This window comes from Lissotriton vulgaris, chromosome 7 (genome assembly GCF_964263255.1).
Source record: "Lissotriton vulgaris chromosome 7, aLisVul1.2, whole genome shotgun sequence".
NCBI classification, from domain to species: Eukaryota; Metazoa; Chordata; class Amphibia; order Caudata; family Salamandridae; genus Lissotriton; species Lissotriton vulgaris.
This window is the reverse complement of record NC_141695.1, coordinates 1,346,137,337-1,346,151,186: the sequence shown is the minus strand read 5'-3', so window position 1 is coordinate 1,346,151,186 and position 13,850 is coordinate 1,346,137,337. Positions and strand designations below refer to the sequence as shown.

Sequence of the window (13,850 nt, the reverse complement as noted above, 5' to 3'; positions counted from 1 at the left end):
AGAGAGGTGACCCGGCCCGCATTCAACCTAAGATGGCGTCGGGCAAAGGCAACAAGCGGGGAGAGCGCACTCTCCCGGAGATGCTCAGCAGATCCCAACAGAGGGGAGATAGAGGGCCGTCTTCAGCAAGCCCGGCCGGAGCCTCGCAGAGTTCGAATGGAGGAGAGCCACCGGTCACCAGATCGTTTCTTGAGTCGCTGTTTAGCACCCTCAGAGACGATTTTCAGACATTGAAACAGGAAGTGGCGGGCGAGGTCCTGGAGGTGCGAAGAGAAGTGGAAGAGATCGGGGAACGAGTGGCCACAGTGGAGGGCACGAACCACCGTATCGATGAGGAGTTAGCCCTGCTACAACAGGAGGTGCTGCGCCTCAGAGAACAGCACCTAGATCTGCAGATGCATAACGAAGACCTTGAGAACCGCTCTCGGCGAAACAACATTCGAGTCCGGGGGGTTCCGTCCTTGGAGGAAGGAACGGATGTGACTGGCTACCTGAGAGACCTGTTTCGAGCGATCCTAGGAGAACCACCAGAATTTCCGGTCCGGATCGACAGGGCGCATCGGGTGGGACCACCACGTCGAGCATCGGCAAACCCCCCCGACATTTTGGCTTTCCTTCCGGACTTCCCATTGAAAGAGCACATCATGGCGGAGGCCCGGGAACAATCTGGGTTCACTTTCCGTGGCCACACTTTGGGACTATATCAGGACCTGTCCGCCATCACTTTGCAAAAACGGAAGTCATTTAAGATCGCCACAGACTTTTTGAGAGAGCACGAAACACCATATGCCTGGGGCCACCCATTCCGCCTCATCTTTAGATGGAGCGGCACGATGCACCAACTTCGATCGCTCCAGGACACCTCTGAGGTCCTGGGGATCACGGCGGAGGAGGAAGACACGAATACGCCGAGCGGGAGACGTGGCCCCAGAGACGGCTGGCAGAGGGTGTCACGGAGACGGGGAACGGCCAACCCCAGGAGGCCATACTCGCCCACCATTAGAGCCAACATGGCGGATGCGGTCTCCGAGGCTGCCAGAAGCAACGCAGCTACCGGTGACGTGGCTCTTACAGCATAATGATGCTCCGGGGGGAGAACACCACAGCCTTACTGGAATAGCAGGTTCGGGTCTTGGAGGGCGGGGGGGTAGGGGGGAAGTGGGGAAGGGAGTAAGTGGCTGGACGTCCACATTGGTAACTCACCACAGACTTGCCCGAGGGCATGACTGGGACTAACATTTGTTTGGATTTTGGGGGTTTGTTGGGGGGAGGGGGGAGAGATCCTTTGGTTGGTTGCATGAAGGGTGTGTTGGGGAGTGGAGGGTGTTGCTGGGAGGGGGAGAGGAGGGTTGGCCAGTTTGGGAGTTGGGTGGGGGGGGGTTTGGAGGGTATCACGGGGTCCGTCCAGTGCAACTGTGCTACTCATCACAGCCTGGCTGTGCTACTACACATCACCTACACCGTGCCTACCCCTCTTAGGCCGTGACACATTGCGTCTGCCTTGGTCTAATCCACACAGATGACGGCTTTCACAGTGGTTACCCTTAATGTGAAGGGGTTAAATAATCCTATCAAAAGAAGGGCGGTTCTTTCCTTATTGGAAAATACCCACGCGGATATGTGTCTTCTCCAGGAGACACATCTTCTGGCCAGAGACTGCCAGAGGATGCGCTCCCATAAGTTTCCCACTCAATTCTTCTCCTGCAATACCACTAAGACCGCTGGGGTCGCACTTTTGATATCCCACAAGTTTAAGGGGGAGATTCTACATAAGTTTGCTGAGCAGAAGGGCAGGCTCCTGGCTTATAGGGTCAAGTACGGGGGACTGACTTTCACTGTTGGGTCGGTGTATAGCCCCAATGAACACCAGGAACAATTCCTACATTCGGTGGTGGTGGATGTCACCGCCACACCAGATAGGCACATCATCATAGGGGGGGATCTGAATATGGTCTTCGACTCCTCCCTGGATAGGTCCGTGCAGCGGCGACCGCAGACTGGGGAGATCTCGCAGATGGGCAAACGCCAGCTGGAAGACTCGGGTCTCTATGACCTCTGGCGCTCCTTACATCCCACTACCCGGGATTATTCCTATTATTCACACGCTCATAAGACATACGCTCGCCTCGATCATCTCCTGGTCTCCAAACCGTTCCGCGATCTAGCCATAGCATCGACGATAGGGGTTCTTTCTCTATCAGACCACGCCCCTGTTATGGCAGAGTTTCAATTGCTTCTAGCTGCACACTTATTGCCTCATAAGTGTGTCACCCTAGGCACCAGTATATATTTGCTGGAACCTCCAGCGTAGTTTTACTTCAACAATTCAATCTTCAGTCGTTCTATAGAGTTTCAATTGCCACCGATATCGCCGAGGCGCGGGGTATGGCGCCTCAGAGATACCTTGCTGCACAGACAGACGGTGGTAAAACATATTCAGGATTCAATTCGGGAATTCCAGGAGCATAATGATAATGGTGACACTTCCCTAGCGACGCAGTGGGCGGCACTGAAGGTGGTGCTCCGAGGGGAATTTATTGCTATCTCCTCACTGAGAATCGGGAGCGTCAGCGGAAACGTGAGGAACTCGCAGGCAAGGTGCGAGAACTGGAACAGGTTCACCAGAGGACGGGGGCACCCAGAATCTGGAAGCAGCTTAAGGCGGCGAGGAAACTTTTAGCAGCCTTGGATACGGACAGGGCGGAGTACGCTGCATTGCGCTTGAAGCATGCGTATTATACTGGTGGGGACAGGTGTGGGAAACTCCTGGCACATAAACTTAGAGAAGCACACAAGAAGCACTTATTTATTTTATTATTTATTTATTTTTTGCATTTGTAATGCGCACAGATACCCACAAAGGGTTTCCCGGCGCCAGGGCTAAGAGGTCAAAACACAGAGGGCAGCAACTGTCAAGGACCACAATTATTTATTAAAAAGCCAAGTTTTAACGTTTTTCTTAAAACTGGCAAAATTATCCTCCTTCCATAAGGCTAAAGGGAGGGAGTTCCAAAGAACTGGTCCCAGATGGGAGAAAGATTTTCCCCCCACTCGGGCCAGTTTGAACCTGGGAACCACGAAATTTGCTCCATTTAAAGAACGGAGATTGCGTGCGGGAACATGGGGCCTAACCAATTTTTGCAGGTATTTTGGTGCGGTCCCTGCCCTGATCTTGAACATGTATGTCAAGGCTTTGAACCGAACTCGGTTCTCTACCCTCAGCCAATGCAGGTCCCTCAGGTGCTTCGAGATCCTTGCTGTCCTAGGAATCTTACACAGCAACCTGGCTGCGGAGTTCTGGACCAGCTGCAGTCTCCTGGTCACGGCTAGATTGGAACCCAGGTATAAGATGTTACCGTAGTCAAGCCTAGATGTAATTAGTGCATTGACTATGGTCTTCTGGGTATCCACAGTCAGCATCCAGATAATCTTCTGCAGCCATTTAAGGATCGTGAAGCAAATACCAGCCACTTTATTAGCCTGCTGTTTCATCGATAATGAATCATCGATGCACACCCCCAAATTTCTAGCCTGGGTAGCCGGGGTGGGGAAGGCACCCAGAGATGGCGGCCAATGGATGTCCTGCCACAGATCTCGATTTTTCCCCAGGAGAAGAATCTCCGTCTTCTCCCCGTTGAGCTTCAGCTGGTTCGTTGACATCCAGCTGAAGATTTCCTGAAGGCCCAGTTTCAGCACAGAGGGGGATGAAGACTCTGAGTTGGTAAGGGAAAAAATAATCTGCGAATCATCCGCATAGGTCATAAGTTCTAGACCTACCCACTCTGCCAGATCGGCGAGGGGGCGGAGATACAGGTTAAAAAATAGCGGGCTCAAAATTGAGCCCTGAGGCACGCCATGGGGTGACAGAAAAATGTCCGACTGGGCATGTGAGGACGAGATCTAAAACGTCCGGTTGCTCAAGTAAGATCTAATCCAGTCCAGCGCTGTCCCTCCGACACCATCCTCACTCAGCCTGACAAGCAGTCTGTTGTGTGAGATGGTGTCGAAGGCTGCGCTTAGATCAAGCAGAACAAGAGCAACCGTTTGCCCGTCATCCAAAAGTCCCCTGATCTTCTCCGTGACTCCCAGGAGGGCAGATTCGGTAGAGTGGCCTGCCCTAAAACCCGACTGGGAAAAATGGAGTAGGTTGTTATTCTCCGTGTATGTTGAAAGTACACCATAGTGAAGGAGCTAGCGACGCCCTCCGGGGAGTCGGTGACGGAAGATGACCAAATAGCGGACGGCTTCCGCCGATTCTATGCCGACCTCTATAGGGGCGAACCCCCGTCAGCACTGGCAGAGGAGACCTACCTGTCCTCGGTTGACCTTCCCTCTCTTGCTTCAGAGCAGGCAGAATATCTCGAGAGGGATATTCGAGTGAAGGAAGTACTCACAGCCATTTCCAGGCTTAAACACGGGAAAGCCCCGGGCCCCGATGGTTATACCTCCCTCTTTTATAAGGCTTTCTGCCCCATGCTGGCCCCGATCCTCACGCGCCTCTTCAACTCCTTCTCCGAGCCTGGAGCTATTCCCCCGGATCTGCTTAGGGCAACGGTTTCGGTTATCCCCAAGCCAGGGAAAGACCGGACACAATGTGGCTCTTACAGGCCTATCTCCCTCTTGAATGTCGACCTTAAGTTGTACACTGGGATCTTGGCGGCCCGTTTAGCGCTTCATCTTCCGGGTCTAGTGGACTCGGATCAGGCAGGATTCGTCCCGGGGAGGCAGACGGTGGACAACACCAAGAGGGTAGTTCATGTTCTGGAGAAGGCCTCCAGAATACCCGGAGAAAGGATGTTACTAGCAGTCGACGCAGAGAAGGCCTTCGACAGGGTGCACTGGCCATATCTGGAGAGAGTTCTGGCGAAGGTCGGCATTGGTGAGAAATTCCGCACTCTGGTGTTTAACTGCTATAAGTCTCCATTAGCAGTGGTACGGGTTAACGGTTGCAGTTCTCATCACTTCGCGATCGAAAGGGGTACCAGACAGGGGTGCCCATTATCCCCCCTCTTATTCGCGCTTTACATGGAATCTCGGGCCCAAAGAATCCGTCAAAATCCGAATGCCCTGGGAGTTAAGATGGGGGAGTACACCCACACTATCAGTCTGTATGCAGACAATATCATTCTGACATTGGAGGATCCGGGGAGGTCGCTCCCTGCTTGCATCCACGAGATGGAAGCCTTCGCTACCATTGCGGGCTTTAAGATGAACATGGGGAAATCGGCGGCCCTTGACGTCTCACTCACCGTGGCCACCAGAGCCGATTTGCAGAGGCGATTTCCCATGCACTGGTCGAAAGATCTGGTGCCTTACCTGGGCATTCTTCTGGCGCCCACACTACCTGCCATGGTGACTGCGAACTACACCGCCTTAGGCTCTAAAATTAAGGAGGAACTGGGTCGCTGGAGCAAGGGCACATTATCCTGGCTGGGTAGGATTGCCGCGGTGAAAATGACCATCTTGCCGCAGGCACTTTACCTATTCCGCGCCCTGCCAGTGCAGCCCCCAAAGGGATGGCTGCTTCAGACTCAGGCGGACATTGCGCGCTTCATATGGCAGGGCCGTAACCCAGACTCAAGAGGACCTGGGCCACTCTAGCACCCGAGGCAGGAGGGCTCGGAATACCGGACCTCCGTAAATATTTTCAGGCAGCCCAACTAAGGTATCTGGTAGAGTGGAGCAAATGGGAGTCCGACAAACACTGGCTCTTTCAGGACCAGGCGGTTTCGGGCCGGACCTTGCAAGAGGTTCCCTTTCTGCGGCGGATACATCGCCCTTCCAATTTATATGCATCTTACATCACGCCGGTCCTCTTGAGGGTGTGGGATGCCACGAATTTGACTCACTCACTTACCACATTCCCCTCTCCGTTCACGCCCCTGATCGATAACCCAGAATTTAGCCCTGGCATGGAACCAGGGGCTTTTGCACGATGGCGAGCTGCCGGGTGCAGGGCTCTTTTTCATCTGTATGGCCCGGAGGGCATAATCCCGTTCCCGGAATTCAGGAAAGAATATCAGTTGCCGGAGGTGGAACGGTTGCGCTATATGCAGGTGCATCACTGGGCACTGCAACCACAGACTCGAGAGTCGGCAGACCGGAAGCTTTTACCATATGAGAAATGGCTTGTAACACGCACCTCAGACAAAAAACTCATTTCGGACTTGTACAAATTCCTGCAGCCCTCCCCCTTTGACATCTATAACCCAGGTAGAGAACGATGGGAAAGGAAATTAGGGAGATCCTTGAGCCGTAAGGAATGGGACAGCATTGCATATAGGGCCCCACACTCTGCATATCACACTGGGCTAACGGAGACATTTACAAAAGTATCCACTTATTGGTATTACACACCCCAAAGGTTACACGAGATGAATCACAACATTGACGCCACCTGTTGGCGAGCATGTGGGCAACCGGGTACCCTCACTCATGTTTTATGGGAATGCCCGATACTAGCTCCCTACTGGAAGGAGGTTTTAGACTTGATTGACTCCAACTTTGAGATTGAATTACCTCGTTTTCCAGCGTATGTTCTGTTGGGCTTGCCCAACGGACTAATGTATCCTCTGAAATCGCGTAGAGGGAGGCAAATTGCGCTAGCACTGGGTTCTGCTGTACAAAATATACTTATTCACTGGCGCACTACCACACTTCCCTCCGCCACAGCATGGTTGCATAGACTATGGCATGTCCTGGGAATGGAAAAATTGTCGCACATGGTGGCGGGAGAGGTGGAACAATTTAATGAACTATGGCAACCGTTTCACTCATTGCTTGTGGGGGAATTTACAGAGCTAACGTGCCCCAGATATCTCCGCCTGTTGAGACTGACTACATTGACAGACTTGGAAGGCCTACGAGCCTAGATGTGAAGGCACGGGAGAGAAGGGAGCGGTCTTTGGAGGGGTGGGTGGGTGTTGCTTTGGGGCACTGGACGGGGGTGGGGGAAAGGGGCATGGTTTGGTTCGGGGAGGTAGGGAGTTGGGGGGTTTGTTCACTTTGGAGCACCTTGTGGTAGCATATGCACCAGCTATTGCACCTGAATGTACACTGCTTTTACAGGATCCTAACGCTCTGGTGCGCTATTACATGACTGTATCGGATGCTTGCTCCTATGTGTCAACTGTTTGTCCTTTTTTTTGTGAATGCTTAATAAAATGCTTTAAACCTAAAAAATAACTTCTTCCAGCCTGAACGAAGTGGGTTCATGAGTGACTCAGAGCTGTCCTAACTTGGGCAATAGAGAGGCTAACGTGAGTATTTTAAACGGAGAATCCAATAAGTAGCAAAATATTAAATGGGAGCTTGATCAAGACCTAGCCCGGTCAATAGCAGATGGGCCAGCTAAGTTACCAGTAGTGCTCCTACTCAAATTAGAGAGGATGAGGGATTAAATGTTTGGGCATAGAGATGGAAGAGAACCAGCAGAAATAGCTGTATTCAGAACACCCTTTCCCATCTATTAGTTAATCTAACTCCTGGAGATTGACGAGTAAGACATTCTAAGTAAGTACATAGAATGAACTCTCAAAGAAATACCTTTGTGAATCTAACTGTGAGTGTTTGATGCCCACCTACCAGAGATTAGTCTGCATGTGTGTGGCATTGTATTTATTTGCTTTATTTAGATGGCTTGATAAGGCTTTAACTGCCTCGTGAAACTTTATACCATCTACAAAGGGGAAAAGGTTAATCTCCCACTCTTCTGTCATAGGTTTTAGTAATTGTCACTCACACGTTGAACCACCCACATTCATCCTCCGCCACCTTCATCAACCACTCAGGTATTGATTATTGAAAGCTTTTAGTCATTCCATATTGTGGGTTAGTTCCTCTTCATCAGCATACAGACTTTTCATTTATAGAGGTGTTGTACAAGTCCACCTGGAGATGTGCGCGCAGCACGTTAAGAGTCTGACTCATCACCAATTTTTCCATCTTCATGGAGCTGATATGTGAGGTCTAGGGGAAGGGTTGTTGAACATGTGGTGATCTCCAGTACATAGTGTCACCCAGGCTGTACTTGCATCCTGCAGGACATTACTGTCCACCAAGTTTCCCAGCTACCAGAGCGCAGTGATGAGCTGTCAAGATGTCCGCCAAATGTTCACCTGCCCCTAGGCCATCGGGCTGCTGAAGAACGATTTTAATCAACCGAGCAGACAGGGACTCCATCAGTGTAAAGCTGGCAGTGTGGCCGACTCCAAAGATTTTTTTAACAAGCGGGTAGGCTGATAGTTTGGCGGTCATGTACTCAGTAGCATTTTTTTTTAACATATTTTATTTGTCAAGTAGCACATAGAGAGGAGAGCTCTGAACCCCAGAGGCTTCTGTATAAGAAACGTACATCATCATGCCTTGACATGAGCAAACAAGGAAAAATGAAGAGCAATACAAATGAAAAATACCCAACAAATAACTATAACCCTACGCAGTAGCATTTTTGATGGAGTACCCTGTCTAAATCAGAACCATAGACTTTTTACTTTTAATAGCATCTGATCTTGGTAAGTGCCCTTGTCTATGGCTGACACAGGGGTATTTGGTTTGCTCTTCCCCTTGAATTGTCTTCTCTTTGTTTGCCTACACCCGAGGAAATTAAGGTGCCATCTTGGGTATTGGCACAAAAGTATTTCCCAGCATTGAATGACTGGAAGCTCTTTGGGGGCTAACAGACAAGCGTAAATCGGACCTGCACAGCTTGGATGGAATCTAGAGCTTTTACTGTGATTTTGCCGAACGTGCACTGCTTATGGAGCTGGACTGAACAAGGTATTTTTGTCTGTTGTGGATTGATTGCTTGGACTTCATCATCAGGTCTGACGACCTGAGGCACAGCTGGGGATGCATGATCACTTGTGCTCCAAGACAAGGAACTGGGTTTGACGTGATGGCTGGATTAGCCCAAAATGAAGCTGAGCACCTGTCACTTCATCCCCTTTACCTGGAGCGCAGCAGCAGGAGGATCGGCTGCAACAAGTTATGTTGCGGCGAATAGCCATTATTTTGATCAAGTACTTTACCTTTCTCTGGGTTACTCAACACCATTTGGGGAAAAGGAACTGTTCCTATAGGGTGCTTCTCTACTTTACAAGCAAAAAGGGTGGTCTATACTATGCTTGGTGTCTGAGATTATGTACTCGCCTCCTCACTCTTTGTGGTATTGTAACCCAGTGTTTTTTATGAGGTCAGTGCACCCTTGCGCTGCATTTTGGCGAGGTACCTCCAAATCAACCTCATACCAATGGTAGCACACAGAGTGCAGGAGTGCAAGTAAATGTTTATTTAGACCATAGTCTGTAAAACCGAATAAATACATTGATATTACATTAAAACCATCTAAAACTACTTTACGTTGAGGTTCCATGAGAATCGGATATGGACGAGTTTGGTATCTACGAACCGCAAATGACGAGATTAGTGGGTGTACGCGTTTTCGCTACACTACTTGGAAGGGTTCGTCTTATTTACGGGTTTCTCCATCTGAACCCTCGGGTTCCATTTTAGATACGGCATCCATTTTGTTTCTTGCCCTCACGTAGCCGGCGAACGGACAATGTCCGCTTCATGACCCTGGGATTCCCAAGCTCTTGCGGAAGATGCATATTCCCTTGAGTGTGACTTTATGACTAGGGGAATGACACGGCAAAGGCAGATGGCTCCGCTCGAGGCTCATCTTGCCGTGCAGGTCTATTGTTTCAGCCTTGCATGTGCTAGGCTCGAATCCTTTTATCCTGTGATCACGCTTCCGATATTGCCCCCACACTCTTTTCAATCTGTTGTCTGTCTTTGTTTTCCTTGCACCTGTTTCTGTCCCTTCTCTTATCTTGTTTACGACTAGAATGGAATGTGCCTAATGGTGGGATAGCGTGCTTTTACAGTTGGGAACCGGTAATGTTACTGTTTTATGTTCCGGGCTTCTGAAAACATGAATGCGATCCTTTTGAAGTTTACTGTGGAAACTGAGTTGTAACCTTTTGTTCGTTATGTTGTGCAATGACGAAAATGTGTATAAAAGGAGCGATCCACTTTTGCAATTTGAAGCAGACTCTCTGAACATACACTCTGTTGTACTTCTAGCGATTTCTGTATCCCTGCTGTAAATAAACGCTGATCTTTGACGCCGAAGGAAGTGTCCCGTGTCTCTGTGATTTGTACGCCGGAACAGGTATCCCACGAAGGTTTCAGGTGTTGTCTCCTGGCACCGCTGGGCCTTAAAATAGCCCAGTCCGTCAACGTTAACAAAGAACTTCCTTTAAAAACCTTCCCAAAGCGCATGTTACAACATAGGTTTCCCTGTTGAACATGATACAAATCGCTTAATTTCTATTATAATTAATTTACTTAATAAAAATAGGTTTTCAAAATCAGTGCCCGGGTGATAGAAAGTACAGACAATCAAACAGAACACTTTGACTGATAAAGATACGCCGTGTTTGTCTGCCTTGATTCCAATAAGTGTATTTCATTGTGACCAATAACATAGTTCTGCGAGCTGAGATTTACTCACATTTATATCAGTGAGATCTTTTTTCGACACTGGTTGGGGCTCTTCCATTTGATAGATTACCATATAAAATTTTCCTGCCATTTCTGACTGTTAACCATATTATATAATGGGGTAACTCAAATGGTTCTGGACCTGGGTATCATACAGTATTAATAAACAGCGGTCCGTGGACTATTTCTTATCAATGCCACAATTAGTCAGTACTTAGTTATCAAATAAACATTTTTTGAGTATGAGAATCTACTCTAAATCAATGAATTTATTCATTCATTGCCACAGATTAGGAATGTAATTGACTAACAATACATAAGTCATCCGCGTCGACGCCTTTTTGATATTGAACCTGGACCCATATGCTTCCGCTTTATATTCATGTGCAACATCATTTATGACACATATGTGTGCTTCAAGTGTAATAACATTATAGAATAATTGATTTATGGCCAGGTTGTACAACACGGATTATTGCTGATCCGTATTGTCTTGTATAAAGTGTTTATGAATGTTTTTTATGTCACCAATTCCTGCAATTCTTTTCTTCTTTTCATCACCCAACACTATTTAATTCACCCTTTTCTACTTTTGCACGCTCCCTTCAGGGCAACCTTTATGTCTCTTATGCATTGTTAGTCAATTACATTCCTAATCAGTGGCAATGAATGAATAAATTGCCTTTGAATGAATTGTTTGCTGTTGCTTTCTCTGTATTGGTGCAATCATTGATTTAGAGTAGATTCTCATACTAATTTCTGACAGTTAGGCTCTTACCCTTTCAGCCTATTTGAATTCGCGATTTGAAATTTCCATAGCACTGAAATGAGAGATTTTGTTTATCGTCCATACTTCGCAGTTCATACCACAAGTGCAAACTCATTTTCCATGCCCAGAAAATTCAAGCATTCAGGCCAGATTATGCTCTTATAGCCTGAACCATCACAACATTGGGTTGCCCAAGTAATTATTTAAGCATTTGCCTTCACTCCTAAATAAAATTTGAATCTAGGTATACAAGTACCGCCTCATAGCCCTGTAGGCTGTGAATACTGGCATCTGTGAAGGACTACCAATTTATTTTTTTAATTTATTTAGGCCCTCCCACTGTTGATAACGCCCAGGATTCTATAGCTTCTAGATGGGTCTTCTAATTTAGATTTTCATTAAATATTATCCCCACATATTTATACAAGGTGATAACTTCAACAACTTTGTCTCCCAGCAGCCACATAAATGGCTTAAACTTTTTCCCAAATTTAACGATTTTCGTTTTTTCCATATTAATGATTAAATCATTGGCCACACAATTGTGGCTCAGGGCGTCAAACTTCCATTGCAGCCCCGTCTGTGCCAGATCCACAATTGCCAAGTTGTTAGCATATAGCAGACAAGATGTATGTATCCCCACCATTTTTGGAGGGTAGGCTTTGCCCTCACTCTGAGCCAATGACATGTTGGCCAGTTATAAGAAGAATAGAGTTGGGTCAAAACACACCTTTGTCTAAGGCCATTCTCTAATGCATTTCTCCTAGATTCTGACCCCCTTATGTCTACCACCACAGCCAATTTCTCTCAGTGAAGCTCTTCTAAGATGACCTGAAAACAATTGTGGATTCCCACATTTTTCAGCTTGGCCCACAAGTTCTAATGGTTCACTAGTTCAGAAGCTGAGTGGAAATCTACAAAACAGAATACATTAGTTGTAGATTTTATGACCTTCCTCCCCATTGTCACATACTAAAACAGTGATCAGTAGTAGAATGGCCCTCTTTAAAGCCTTGTTGTTTAAATGGGATCAGACCACAACTCTCTATCCATCCCTTCATATACAAGATTTCTATGGAATAAAGCTCGGCCCCCCTCATCTATCAAACTGATCAAGTGAAAAATGCTAAGGGTCAGAAGGAACATTCTTTTTGAAGATTTGGCATTATTACCGCACCTTTCTAATTGGTCGGAAACATTCCAGACTTAGGTTCAGAAATAAACACCTTGGAAAAAGAGTTTGCCCACCAGTCAGAGTTTAAATTTTAAATGACTGATGGGAGGTTGTCTGGGCCTGCCACTCTTGTCAGATTAAGGTAGGCTATTATCATTTTCAATAAATGTATGCTGAGATATCTTAGCAGGTTCTCCTCTGGGTGAACCCAAGCACCTATACTTAAGCTTCTACTTGTAGCCCAATAAATAATACTGATCTGGGTTACTCATGCTTCCGTCAGGTACTGTACATCTAGTTATTCCAGTTTCTTTCTTACTTCCCGTCCATACTAATTTGCAAAATATTGTTGATATCTTTTGCTATTAAGAATTTTATAATTTCATCCTAGTTTGCTCTGCAATGACCCCGTTTCTTTCCATTTATTAGGACTATGCACTCCATCCTGGGCTTCAGACATCCCTTCTCTTCTGGACCATAGGAGAATTCTTTTTTCTGACTCAATCTCGGTGAATTATTTTTCAAGGCTTGACATTGATGGTCAAACCAAGGATGTCTTTTTACGAAGTGGGACTTCTACTTGGGTTTGAAGCATTACTCTTTACAATCAAAGGCGTCAGGCAATCCACCACCTCTGCAAAAGTCTGTTCATACCACTTCAACAAATCCTCTGGCCTCCCTCCTTCATAATAGATCCATTAAAGGATTGGTATTGTGTCACTAATGCCATATACTTATCGTCAATTCTCATTGTCGTATGTTTGGGAAAGGGAATTTCTAGAGGGATCACAGTTTGCCTTTGTGTGGCATTGTGTGCCCTCGGATCGCTCCAAATAATTTCCATCAGTCTTAAAGACTTGGACTATATATATATATAACAGATCCCTGGAAGAGATGGTTGTGCAGTCAGGGGACTCGAGGAGAAGATACATTCCTGTAGGCAGCGCAGGACATCGGCGGAAGGTTTTACAGAACCCTGAAGTTTGCGCAACCACTTGGCCGCCCGATCCTGACTCACAACTGCATTCTGGGACTTGCAGTCAATTCGACACTTCAGGATTTTTCACAGGCGATATCAATCACCGATGGAGGCGGAGCGAACTCTTACTATTTCTGTTGGGACAAGACACACCTTGTAAATTAAACCTCCCTTTCCTGTTTCATTCTGGGCGCTGAAGAGGCCACAAGGCCGAAATGCATACGCCCGCTGCCATATCATTTGGAATAAAGAGTCTCTGTGTTGCTCCCCTACTGCGGCCTCTGCCTTTCTTCTTCGGAGGGGTTTTGAACATTTATGTAACGCTAGCCAGCGGCGTATTACAGAGGTCCCTGCATACAAGACGGCTGGGTCTATACTGGCATTGGTGTTTCGGCAGCAATACTTTACATTTCAAGTTATTG

At 47.4% G+C, this 13,850-nt stretch overlaps 1 protein-coding gene across 1 annotated transcript in view; it reads left to right on the top strand.

Annotated features, from left to right (window-relative positions):
- The window catches only part of LOC147703662 (RING finger protein 112-like), a 247,865-nt gene that overhangs the window by 142,367 nt on the left and 91,648 nt on the right, over window positions 1-13,850 (top strand). The gene's annotated exons all lie outside the window — the stretch shown is intronic.